Raw genomic sequence first — 12,605 nt, 5'->3', positions numbered from 1 at the left:
AAGAGAAAGTCGTCTTGTCCCAGTATTGGAAATGAAGCAGCTGTTTAGTTTTTCATTGTTTTAATAAAAAAGTAATATAAATAAGAATGCTTCTGGATCCTTCATTTAAGACAAAATCACTTATTTTTATTATGCTGTTTGAAGAAATTGTGTCTTATTGTACTTTTATTAAGATTAACAATTAGCAAACTAATTGTTAATCTTAATAAAAGTCCACATTTTTAAATTCAGCTCAATAAAGTAAGCAAAATACTTATTTTAATAAAGTCTATCTTAAATAAGTTTTCATTGCTTGTCATAAGCAAAACTTGCTTACATTTTAGCCATTTTTTCTAGTTTTAAGTGCCTTTACAGTCTTTTAAGTGGCTAGATTTGTCTGCACGTTTTAAGAATCCTAGCAAGAAAAGTTGGCTTTCCCCATTGGCAGATTTTTATGCTCAATACAAGAAAAAATCTAAACATATTTAAGAATATTTGAGTTGTTTTTCGAAGGGCTCTTGCAGTGCAGATGTGTTATGCTATTAGCGGTGAGGCTGTGTGGTTTCTTCTAGCTGTGTTTGTGAGTACAAAAATGTGCTTTCAGGTCCGGGACGAGCAGATGTGTCCAGTTCGAGCAGCGTGAGCGGGTTAGGTGTCTGGAGTGTTGTCCAGGGACTGTGTGAGTCCTGGGAGCTAAAGCACTACTGTCTCATCTGTCTTCCAGAGTAAAACAGTGTGAAGACAGAGAACAGCGCTACATGATGATACAGAGGGACTGAGTTTCTGTGAGATAATAAGTGAGAGGAAAATAAAAATATTAGGGAAGATTGTACTCCCAGAAATGACTGGGGTTTGGGAACACAGCGACAAAGTCCAACTAAATCCAACAGGACTTAGATGAAGCGACGGGTATGTCAGACAGGTTGTAAACAAACCAGACACATTTTTATCTAAAACGTATCTATACACGTTTTTTTGACTTTTCATTATATGTTGCTGTCCTTGTTACTTTTTTAAATGTTTTATTTCGAGTAAATTTTACGATTATTATTTTATTTGCTGCTACAAGTTCAGATTGGGGGAGTGTTCAATCTGTATGCATATGTGTTAATTGTTTAAAATCTGAAGAAATTTAAAAATATATGTTTTAAAAAACCCTATGCTGTGTGCAGTTAATTTTAGTGTACCCATGACTCTATGACATAGCAAAAACCAACTGTACCCTCAGAGAATCAAGCCAGGTTTTAACAGTAAATGTTACTATATCGCTCCAACGAATATCAGCAAATATTTCAATTCTTTACACAAATGTAAAAACTTTTTGCAGTGTTTCAAGTATAAAATGTTTTTGCTGAGAAACATAACTCAAAGGAGCAATGTGTAGGATTTGGTGGCACCTAGTGCTGAAGTTGCAGATTGTCGCAGCTTGGTTTGTCCGTTCTGGGCTACTGTAGAAACATGGTGGTTCAACATGGTGGACCCTGCTTCCTCTGTAGATAAAAATGGTTCTTTTCTAAAGTAACACAAACACAACAATTCTTATTTTTAGGTGTGTTATGCTAGTAGCAGCTAATGTAGCCTCAAGCAGAGTTCTGTTGAGCTCACTTCTTTCTACCTCCACAACCGCAGATTTTCTTCATTTTCAAATTTGTAGTCTTCAACCCCAAACTAATGCTGACTCAAGTGACATCACTTAAGGCAATTTGTCTGATCCGGAGCCACAAAATGCGTTATACAACTTTTTCCACATATGCAATAGGACATGTGTGTGGGAATGTTAAATCAGTAATCAGTCAGTAATTCATACAGATGAGAGACAGTGAAAAATAGGTTGACCATCATATGTTTGTGTATGTGTGTGTGTTTTCCTTGAAAAAAGGTAAAGAAAATTTGTCTTCCTTATCATCACTATATGTACTCGTACAATCACAGAGGATATTATATAGCTTATGTTCTCTATACAGTGCAAAGGGCGTTAGTTCCTAAAAGCTACAGCCACCAATCAAGACGACTGAAACTGCCTAGCAACGGCTATCCCACTACATCGATTGAGTTGTTTTTCTCCCCTCTATGTTCATTTATGTTCATTAAAATCTGCCAGATAGTTCACCGGTTTCATAAGCAGCTCCAGCCTTGAGTCAGCTCACTGGGTTTTTCATCAGCACGTGCACAGAAGCACCGATACATGCCTATTCGCACAAAAGCTCACACACCCATTTTTGAGCGCACACACACACACAAAACACAAGTGAATGAGTTTGGTGCTAACAAAAAGATGTTACAGAGTGTCAAACCAATATCTGTCTCTCTTCACTGCTGCCTACCTCTCCATTTTCAGCTCAAGGACAGAGAAAGGGAGGCAGAGGGAGAGAAAAAGTGAGAAAGTGATGGAGAGAGCGACTGACAGGTAGAGAAAGAAGAAGAGTAATATGAGGAAAAACCTTAAATTTTAATACAAGCAGGCTTTTCAATAGATATGTTATAGAACATCTCCATTCAGGTGTTTATGAAACACATAAAAGGAGCTCCGGCAATGAGAAGAAGATTTCCCATAGAAACTTCAGCAGTAAACAAACAATAAAGGTTTAAGAGGTGTTAATCCTGCAAGTGATTCCTTCAACAGTCCATAATTCTTACAATAAAAAGATCCTGTAACACATGAGTTTTATATCTTTGAAAGACAAAAGAAGATCAATCTATAGTTTAGGGGGTTTTTTTGTCTGGTGAAACTGATGTGAGGAACCTTCAGGGGTAACAAGTCTGGCTCCCTATGGCTCGGTCACTATAAATCCGAGCTGGCACAAATAAATACAAGGGTTTGGGGGTGGATTGAAATAGCTGGAGGTCCAAATGGAGAAAACTGCTTTAGAAATCTAAGAAGCCACTGAGGAAAATGACAAATGCTGTTTAATGGCAGTAAACCATTACCGAAATATTCTTGCACGTTCCTCTGAAGTCACCGACATGGATCTATACACCACTTTTTCCTGTGAAGCTATCACTGTCACATCAGGGAAGAACACATTGTTACTCCGGCAAAACAACGCATCTGCTCTCATCATCGGGAACTACAGTGCGCTGACATGATTCATGCTTTTGTGTGTAACAATCCGCTGACAAACTGCGGTCAGAGACAAATTTTAAGAAATCCTATGTGAGAGACTGCAAGTGACACTTCAAAAGCAACATCAGAGGAAATCACATTTGCCTGAAGGAAAACACAAACCAGCACTGCTGGCCTTTAAAACAATATGTCGAGATTATATTAAAGCCCCCCTCTGGTCAGAATTGTGTTTTGCTTATTGTGATTTCACTTGGATGTTTGAGCTGTGCGGAATGAGGCAGGGGCAGAGTTTAACACCAGAAGGTTATTTCCACATTAATGTGCCAAACGGGGAAAGTTAAATCTGAGTTTAAGACGTGTACTTAGTGACATCTAGGGTTAGATACCGAACTCGCTACTACCAACTACAGAATTACGTTAAATAAACCAGTGCCTCATTTCGGTACCTGAGAGCACTGGGCGAGAGAGTCAAGACAGAAGGTTTCCAAAGACTTTTAATTCTCAGTTCTCATGCAGTGAAAACCACGTTCACAACTGATAACAGCACGAAAAGAGGACAGCAAAGGGACAGACCAGAGTCAGTGTCTGTCACTCTCCTCTCACACCGTGTGCAGGCAGGAGTGAGTTGCTATGGTTACGTGGACGTTCTACGTCTCTGTCACTCTAAAACTTTCTCAGGATTACCAATAATACTTTATAATTAGGTTAGAATGCCTATGTAAAGCAATGAATGGGATATATTAGTATGCAAGTGGTAGTGAGAGGAGTTTGGACTTATCTTTTACAACTGAAATGCTGAATTCCCGGTATCAGTAGTTATATTGATTCAAATGTGATCGGTACCCAACCCCAGTGAACGTTGAACCCTCCACACATACACTGAGAATAGTTTTTTTTTTATCAGTAGCACAATGGTTCTCAAACTTTTTAAATCAATACTGTATCCATTTGACATCCATATTTTTTCAACCAAGTACCCTCTGACCAGAGCAAAAAAGGGAAAAAGCCTTTATAAAGAGGTCAGTGTCTGATTTATTACACAACAAGCTTGCAACTGTAAAAGCCCAATGTCTTTGGAGGGTTGCAGCTGTTTGAGGTAAATCCCATTTAAAACATTCTTCCTGACACTGATGTTTGTTGTTGGCTCTGTTTGCTCTTTCTGTTTCACTTCTTCAAATCCAAATCCATTTTCTGGATTTTCTTCTGTCGTTTAATATTAAAACTGGCTTTCGCTCAACAAACATCATAAACGTGATTGCATTTGTCGCTTTCTTCTTCTTCTTTTACAAAGTTACAAGTTTTTAAAATGAACAGTGTTATATATATATTTTTGATTCTGGGTCATTTAACAAGTCAGGAGTAAGAGATGTCATTTTAAGAATTATTATCCTGTTCAAGTTAAAGTATGTTGCACTACATTGAGTTGAGTTGTTTCGTGCAAGACATAGTAACCAGTCCAAAGGGTTAAAACATGCCTGCAGGAGGCCTTTCAGTATAAATCTCCTGCATAAATTAGAAGAATAGAAGAAGAATTAATAATAATTGATACAGCAAATGATAAATAACGAGTACTGCCTCACTGTATTCAATATTCTCATCAAGCTATAAAATCTACTAATTTCATTTTAATTTAGCAATTGATTTTATTTTCTTTCTATGATTTGTCAGGCTAATTGCTGATTTGTAACAATGGTAATATAAATACAAATTACAGCTGCCTCATTTCTACAACACCGTGATTAGAAAAATAATCTCATCATTCACAGAACTGTAGTCAGTCCAGAGCGATAGATCCTTTATCTGTTAGCTGCATTTGTCATCGTCAGCCATATTACAGAAGGAGGTAGAGAGATGAGAACGCAAGTAAGAAATGGAGTGAAAAAGAAAGGAAAAAAAAGAGTTGCAGAGAAGATGAAAGCTGCATGGGACGACCATTAGCATTCTGCCAGCATTGTTTAGCGATGACAAGATGAGCTGTTGTGTGTGTAATTATGTTATTAGCTTTTTAATACACATCCCCGCGCAGTCATTTAATTCTGGTAGCGTTTCCCTTCCCAGTGATGTGTCGCTGATTGCTGCACTCAGCCGTTTTATTAGGCCTAATTAAATTAGCGTTATTTTGGTCCTGCCATCAGCGACACACTCAGCCATGAGGGCCGACATGTGTGTGTTTGTGTGGATTTGAAAGTCCACATGCTTATGTCTTTGGCCATGTGTGTACTATTTCAGGGAAGTGTGTGCATTTTGAGATAAATTCCACAGGGTGAAAAAAAACAGGGCCTTTTTCATAATAGGAAATAATAATGTTCGCAAGTTGAGACATGAAAATGTGTGTTTCATTAGTGTTCAATCAGAGTTGCCTTTTCTCTCTTACTTTTCCTCTTCGCTCTTTATCCCTCTTTTCTGGAATCTGTCCATCTCTTATCTGCCCCCATGTCTTCTTCTCAAACTCTCTTCTCCCACCTGCTTCTCCACATGCTCATCTCTTTCAATCTGACACACACACACACTAAAGCCTAATATGTCAAACCAGCTTGTGTGTGTATGACTCAAATATTCATGGAGAAAAGTCGTCACTCAGGCAGACGTGGAGTGCGTCGATGTGTCGTGTGCTGTTCCTGCTCTCAGCTAAATCCTGCATTCATCACACGCACACAGACACACACCTATGACCCAGTGTATGCCAATGAAATGTAGACGGAAGGTAATTAAACAGGGATCAGGCTGCTCTTTATCAAGGGCTCTTCACTGCTGGGCTAAATTAACCTCTGCCCCCCCCCCACACACACACATACACACTGTGCCTTAAGGATGCATACACATGTTAAGACAAATGCACATTTGCATACATAGATAGATTTATAGAGATCTACAGAGACAGGCATGCACATCAGCTCTGGAATGCATTTTGAAGCTTGGTGCTCATAACAAAAATGATCATTGTCAGTAAATTACTTTTAATTTTGTCGTTGTCTTTGAAGTGAGAAAAGGAAATAAAAGCACATTACAACACAGCCGTTTGAGTGGGGTCGACTGCAATCTGTTCTATAATGATTATACAGACAATTAAGAAATCCAATCAAAATTAAAATGTTCATTTTCACATTATTAACTCAAACCTGTACAAAGTGAAAAAAAAAATGTGAAAACATCTTATAGTCAGTGCCTGAAGTTGCAGCAGCTCATGTTCCTTAACAAACTCTATAAATATGTAAAAAGCACTGGACTAATCTCTTAACTAAAAATGGGGATGCTAACCTTATTGAGCGGAACAGATATAAATCCAGATGTGAACTCACATTTAATCTGTTCTGTTCATTTGCTACATTTGCTATAACACGTTAAGCTACTGTTGATGTTAGTGGATACATAACAGTTATGACAGTTATTGAAAACTATATTTCAATATTTTATAGATTTTTTCTTCATTTTAAACATCAAACTACTTGTTTTGATAATATTTTAAAGCTTTACAGCTCAAAAAAGGACTGATGTTAGATCTAATTGGCAAAAACTAATATAAAACTGTTGTTGACCACAATGTCAGCCGTTAGCTAATATTTATTATTATATATAAATATTATGACAATTAATTATTTTCTAACACATAAGTGATTCAATTCATGTAAACCGTTCTCTTGAGCTGCTATTATAACCTATTAACTATTGAGATTCTAAGTTACAGTAAAAACCCTAAACCTTTGAATATAAAAATGACTCAATAAACGTGCCTTTCAAAGCAGCCAATGTAATGTATATATATCTATTCTTGGTGACATGGTTACAGCCCCTGAAAGACAGTGTGGAGAGGAAGAGGAAAGGATAATGGGGTGGCACTTGGGGCAGCCAATCAGATTTCAGGGGTGGCCAGTGCTCCCTCTTTGGACATGCCCCCATTTACAGGTTTCCTTATTTGTTGAGAAAAGAGCAGAGCAGGTGTCGGATGATACCTCTGATTTTTGGTGTCAGAATCAGTGCCAGGGTAGAAGAAATCAGATCAGTGCATCCCTTACTCAGAGTTCAGCCATTCAGCACCACGTTAGTGAATACATTAACAAGAAACCAGGTTCCAATAACAGCCAATAACATCCAAGTGCAAAACAGCACTGCCAGCAGTTTCAGACCTGCAGATCTGGACCTGCAGTTTCAGTCCAAGCTGCTCCACCTACAGGCAGGGAAGCTGCAGGCAATGACATTACAGCTTTTATCTTCTTTCTTTTCAAATGAGCAAAATGTATAAATGCTTACAGCGCCATTGTGTGTCCCTGGATGGTTTGGATTTTGTTTGTGCAAAAGAAAAATGCATCCATCGGGTCTGACGCCAGAGAAAGCAGCAGCCACTGGCTTTGGCTGCGGAGAGAGGAGACAACCTGGGTACCTAAAGTCACCACGTGACAGAGGAGGGATATGGAAGGAGGTCAATCTACAGCTTAACAGCTGTGGAAACAGCTGTTGGACCGAGCATTGATGAATGGTAACAGTACAATAAACACTATCAGCATATTATTATTGACATTGCTATTGTTGTATCAAGAAGTTTTTTGAAAGTTGCATTTTTACTGCACAGCTACACAGCAGTTGTCACCCATTGTCTATGCTTTGTTCTTTGTGCTGTTGCTGTGGTTTGTCTCGACTAGTCCAGGTGCTTGTCTGGATCAGAGTAGTTTGCTTCTCTGCCCAGCTGTTTGGCCACCTGTGGAGGTGAGACAAAAGAGAGAAGCGGGGGCGAAACAAAAACAAAGAGGGGAGAGAAAGAAGACCGGGAGGCGCAAGGACGCGGACATGGAGAGAAACATATATTCAGAGGGGAAAAAAGAGAAATTGGCAACAAAAAGCTTGCAGCTTCGAGTTGCAGGGACATTTTACCTTTTAATCTGCACTGAGGAGAACAGGTGCAGCCTTGGGTCTGAGCAGTGTGTGTTTCTGCCTACAGCCTTTGTGTTTCAGCAGCAGGTGCTCATATGGGTTGCTTATAGACAGGAAACTCAAAACTGCAGCCCTGCTGGGACTTAAAATGATATCTAAGCCAAACCTATATGCTGGAGTGCCACTGGAGTGATGGCAAAGTTTTGTTGGATTTCTGAATCTTACAAGCATCAGCGGAGTCAAGAACACTCAGGCAGGTTAAGAATGAAGACGAGATGCTCTGTTTGACTGTGGCAGGTTATTGGCAAAACCAAAAAAAACAAACTTTTTTTTAAAACGTGAGAAAAGTTCAGTTGATCTCAATTATTATCAGAATACTTGTACTTTGTTTTGCATCCCAAAGGGTATTCTGTTTCACATATGTTAGTGTAGTGAAATTAATTTAATTGCTCACTTTTACATTTAAAGCTTGTGGTCTCACCCCAAACCTCCACCAGGCATGGCTTCAGGATCCAAGCGTCTTTAAATGCCACCAAGAGCGTTTCAGAGGCAGAGCGTCTTTAGAGTGTGCTGCCTGCCATACGATGTTTACTTGTGTATTTTGTCCTTAAAAAGGATCCTAACAGTGTGTTTCTGTGCTTGAAGTCTCCTCTAACCTGCCTCTGACTTCTGACCTGATGTCACAATGTTGGTTGAAACTGACCGGATTCTCTATGGCGTTTCGGTGTCTGACTTCCTGCACTCTGCTCCATGCAGCTTGAAGCGAGTGGCATCCGGTTTAGGAAAGGACCTTTAAATGTGAAACTAAAGCCAGGAGACAGTTAGCTTCAGTTTTTGTGAACTTTAAAGGTGCTGGTAGTTTTATCTTTGGACAGGGCCAGGCTAAGCTAATCGTTTCCTGGCTCTAGATTCATATTTAGTGTACAGATGTGAGAGTGGTGTCAATTCCATTTAAATGAAGAGCATTTACTAAATGTTATTGTAATGTATGTAACAATGTAATGTTAAATGAGTGCTTTAAGAATACCAAAACCAAACCATGTTGCTGAATAAACTCTTCAGAGACTAATACGAACTGCCACAGCGCTAGTTCATGACCTAATGTTCACGTGTAACTGTAATTTAGAGCACATATGTTGAAGGTGCATTGGGGGTTTTGGAAACCCTGTAGATTATGATGTAGGACTCTTTGATGTGCATAGCTGAGACACATTACAGCATTTCATGTTGTTCCCCTAATGGCCATCTAAACTAGGACGAATCAGATTATTTACAGATTCATGAAGAGGCGGGCTTTCAGCAGTCTGGTTTTCATCGAACAGACACCAACCATGAGGTGCATTGTAATTATTTCCTTGAACATCTATAGTTCCTGCCATAGATCTTCCATTGTAAACAGCTAATATTAGCCTCATAATATCCTTATTTATAACCCACTGTACCATGCAATCCTATTAAAGGTCCAGTGTGTAACATTTAGGAGGCTCTATTGATAGAAATACTTATTGTTTATCACCTGAAAATAGGAATCGTTTTTGCTACCTACCTGAGCCTTTTATATCTACACACACGCAGGTCGCCTTCCATTGAGTTCGCCATGTTGAATTGCCATGTTGCTACAGTAGCCCAAAGGGGACAAACCAAACACTGGTTCTTGATAGGCTGATGAAGAACAGGAAAGAGGAGAAAAAAGTTTTTCTTGTGTTTCAGTAGAGAGACGTTACTTAGGGTTCGATGTTTTCAGTTAGTATTTTAAAAGTTTGGGAATTCATCAGTGTTCATCATCATACTGTCCCAAAAACAAAAACACAAGAAGGTCTTTGGTTTTAGCCACTAGTGGTGTGACTCTATGGCAACGTCCATCATTTGTCAGTCAGTTGGCCCAGTTTGGTCTGGTCTTAGACTGGGTTTGGACTAAAAAATATCTGTTGGGTTGATTGCCATGGCATTTATATATTTATTCAATCTTTTGTAAGCAGTACAACATCAGCATAGCAACATATCATCTTGTATGTTTTGTTTTGCCGTTCTGCCATCACACAGGATTGTTTTCTCATTCTGTGAAGAATGGGATGTCTGTCTGCTGTTTACCGCCTGATTCCATGTGAATTCAGCATAAGAAGTAAAATAAATATATATCAACTGTATCTTACAACCTGATCACCATAGTGTGATGTTACACTGCTGCAGTCTGAATGAGATCTGATAAAAAGTGTTTAATTGAAATTATCATCTTTTATGAACATTCAGATTGTCATGAATTGACTCTATACTGTATGTATGAATACACACTGAAACACCCGCATATGCCGTGGAAAATACTCAGTGGAGGATAAAAAAATGCCTTCACACACTGTTCACAGTGGGAGAATCATGTCAGCCCCGGGCCAGTCTGGTTCTCCCGTTTGGTAGAGGAAGAGACTTTACAGACAGAGAGAGAGCAAAGAATTGAGGATTGAAGGGAGCGGCGAGAGGGTAGAAATACTGAAAAATAAAGAGAGATGTAGTTTTTGGTGGTGCTTTCTGTCTGAGAAGGTGTGATGGGTTGTGTGTGTGTGTGTGTGTGTGTGTGTGTGTGTTTCTGTATGACCGCTGAGAGAGTTCATCCCACGCTGGGCATTTCTGCTGAATCAGTGACTAGTCACCTCTCCTAGGAGGGTAAACAACACATTAACACACACAGACACACATACAGAGTTACAAACCTTCATTTTACACACACTCATGCCCGTAAAGATTCACACACAAAACACACTAAAGAATGTAAAAACTCATAGCGTACATCCATATTTACTCTGCCCCCTAATATGCTACCTGGACCACTAATGATTCTGTCCTAACCTTTAAATGTGGCACTGCAGCCTTTCATTATTGTGATTAGATGACATCTGTTTTATCTACTGTTCAAACCAGGCAAAGAAGTCAGCTGGGTGACAAGCTAGACTGTTGTCAACACAAACAAACATGGAAGGTGTTGCTGTTTACAGCGTACCTACTGTTCCTCTGAGGTTATGGTTTGTGAACCTCCACAAGGAGGAAAGAAATGCCAGTTTATTTGTATAGTTCTTTAAAAGTAATTCCACAGTGAATGGCACAAGGATGAAAACTGCTGCTTAAGTGCAAAGGCAAAAATACAAAAACTCTGACTACACTGCATGTTAAGGCTACACGACCATGTAAAGTACAATGATACCAGTATCCCTATATAGGAAGATGATGGCTTCACAATCACTTGCAGGGGTGGCATGAAGTAGTTCCTTTACTGTTTATGGACCCCAGTATGCAGACGTATTCAAATACACTTGGTGAAAATAGCATGTTTATACCACATGCTGAACTGCATTAGATTAGCATAAAGTGAACATGTCTGCAAAGAGCGGACTTGTGTGTATCCATAGAACCCATTTTCATTCACATATCTTGAGGTCAGAGGTCAAGGGATTCCTTTGAAAATGGCCGTGTCAGTTTTTCTATCTAACTGTAGCATTACAGCCTCGGAAAGACAGTACAGAGTGGAAGAGGTAAGGATAATGGGTTGGCACTTGCTGTGGCATGATCAGATTTGAACCCTAACCCTTGTCTGGACACGCCCCTGCTGCTCGATTGTTTCCAGTTCAACAATGGTGACATTCTACTGTCTACAAGAGCTCCCACAGTTGCACATCACCGATATTCATCAGATTTGCAGGCCAACTAAAGCCCCAACCACCAAATTAGATAAGGACAGTCCCAAATTACGAGCAGCTGTCCCAAATCCTGTGCTGTTTGCCCTGAAAATGAACCATTATATGTCAACAGATACTATGAACGAGCTAAAACGAGAGCTGCCCGTATGATGTGAGAGTCGACGTGGTGACAGTAATATTGAAAAATGCTGCACTGAACACATTGTGTATTTTGGAGCACTGCCAAAATCTGAATAATTAATAATGTAACGGAGATCCAAGCAACAGGCTGCTACTGTCACCAGAGTAAGGAAGACTCAAATGTCTATCAATTTGTTTACATGAAAATGCAGATCAAAAGTTTCTTTTACTCCCTGAATCCATGAGAATATTCAGATCCAATCACTTATGTAGGCAATAATTCCTGCTTTTAGTTATTAAAAATATCCTTTTTGATTTTTGTAAAAGAGCATTATTGATGTGTTTGCACTGGTTGCACTGATTAGGCTATCATAAAGAACAGATGGGTTATGCCATTCAAGCTGTTTAAACCAGATGAGAGGCCACGTCCACCACCAGCTCCTTTGTACATAGATTTTTTGACTAACGTTTCCTGGTGTTAGAATAATTGTGTAATTGTTAATCAGTATTACTGTTGTGCTGTTAATTCTCTACAACTGTCATGATTTTGGGGTTGGTTTGCTTGTTTTATTTTGTAATTCTCTTCCTCTTGTGTCTTGTTTAACTTCACTTCCTGTCTTTGTCTGTTTTCCCTCCAGTTTTGATTGTCAGCCCCACCTTGATTATTTTCACCTGTGTCTTGTTATCCCCCTCACCTGTTATACAAGCGTTTAACTCTTTCAACACGCTCTCACAGCACACGGCAATTTTCTCCTCTGCAGTGAAAAACAAGACACAGATGAAGGTTTCCATGTTCTGGCAAACCTTGACAACCTGGATATTTAGAGACTTGTTTTCCAGTCTTGGAAACACCTGGAAATCTATTTAAATGACCAGATATCCTGGAAATA

Source organism: Morone saxatilis, unplaced genomic scaffold (genome assembly GCF_004916995.1).
Source record: "Morone saxatilis isolate NCDOM2014 unplaced genomic scaffold, NCSU_SB_2.0 Contig2, whole genome shotgun sequence".
Taxonomy (NCBI): Eukaryota; Metazoa; Chordata; class Actinopteri; family Moronidae; genus Morone; species Morone saxatilis.
The sequence above is the reverse complement of the archived record's forward strand: the minus strand, read 5'-3'. Positions refer to the sequence as shown.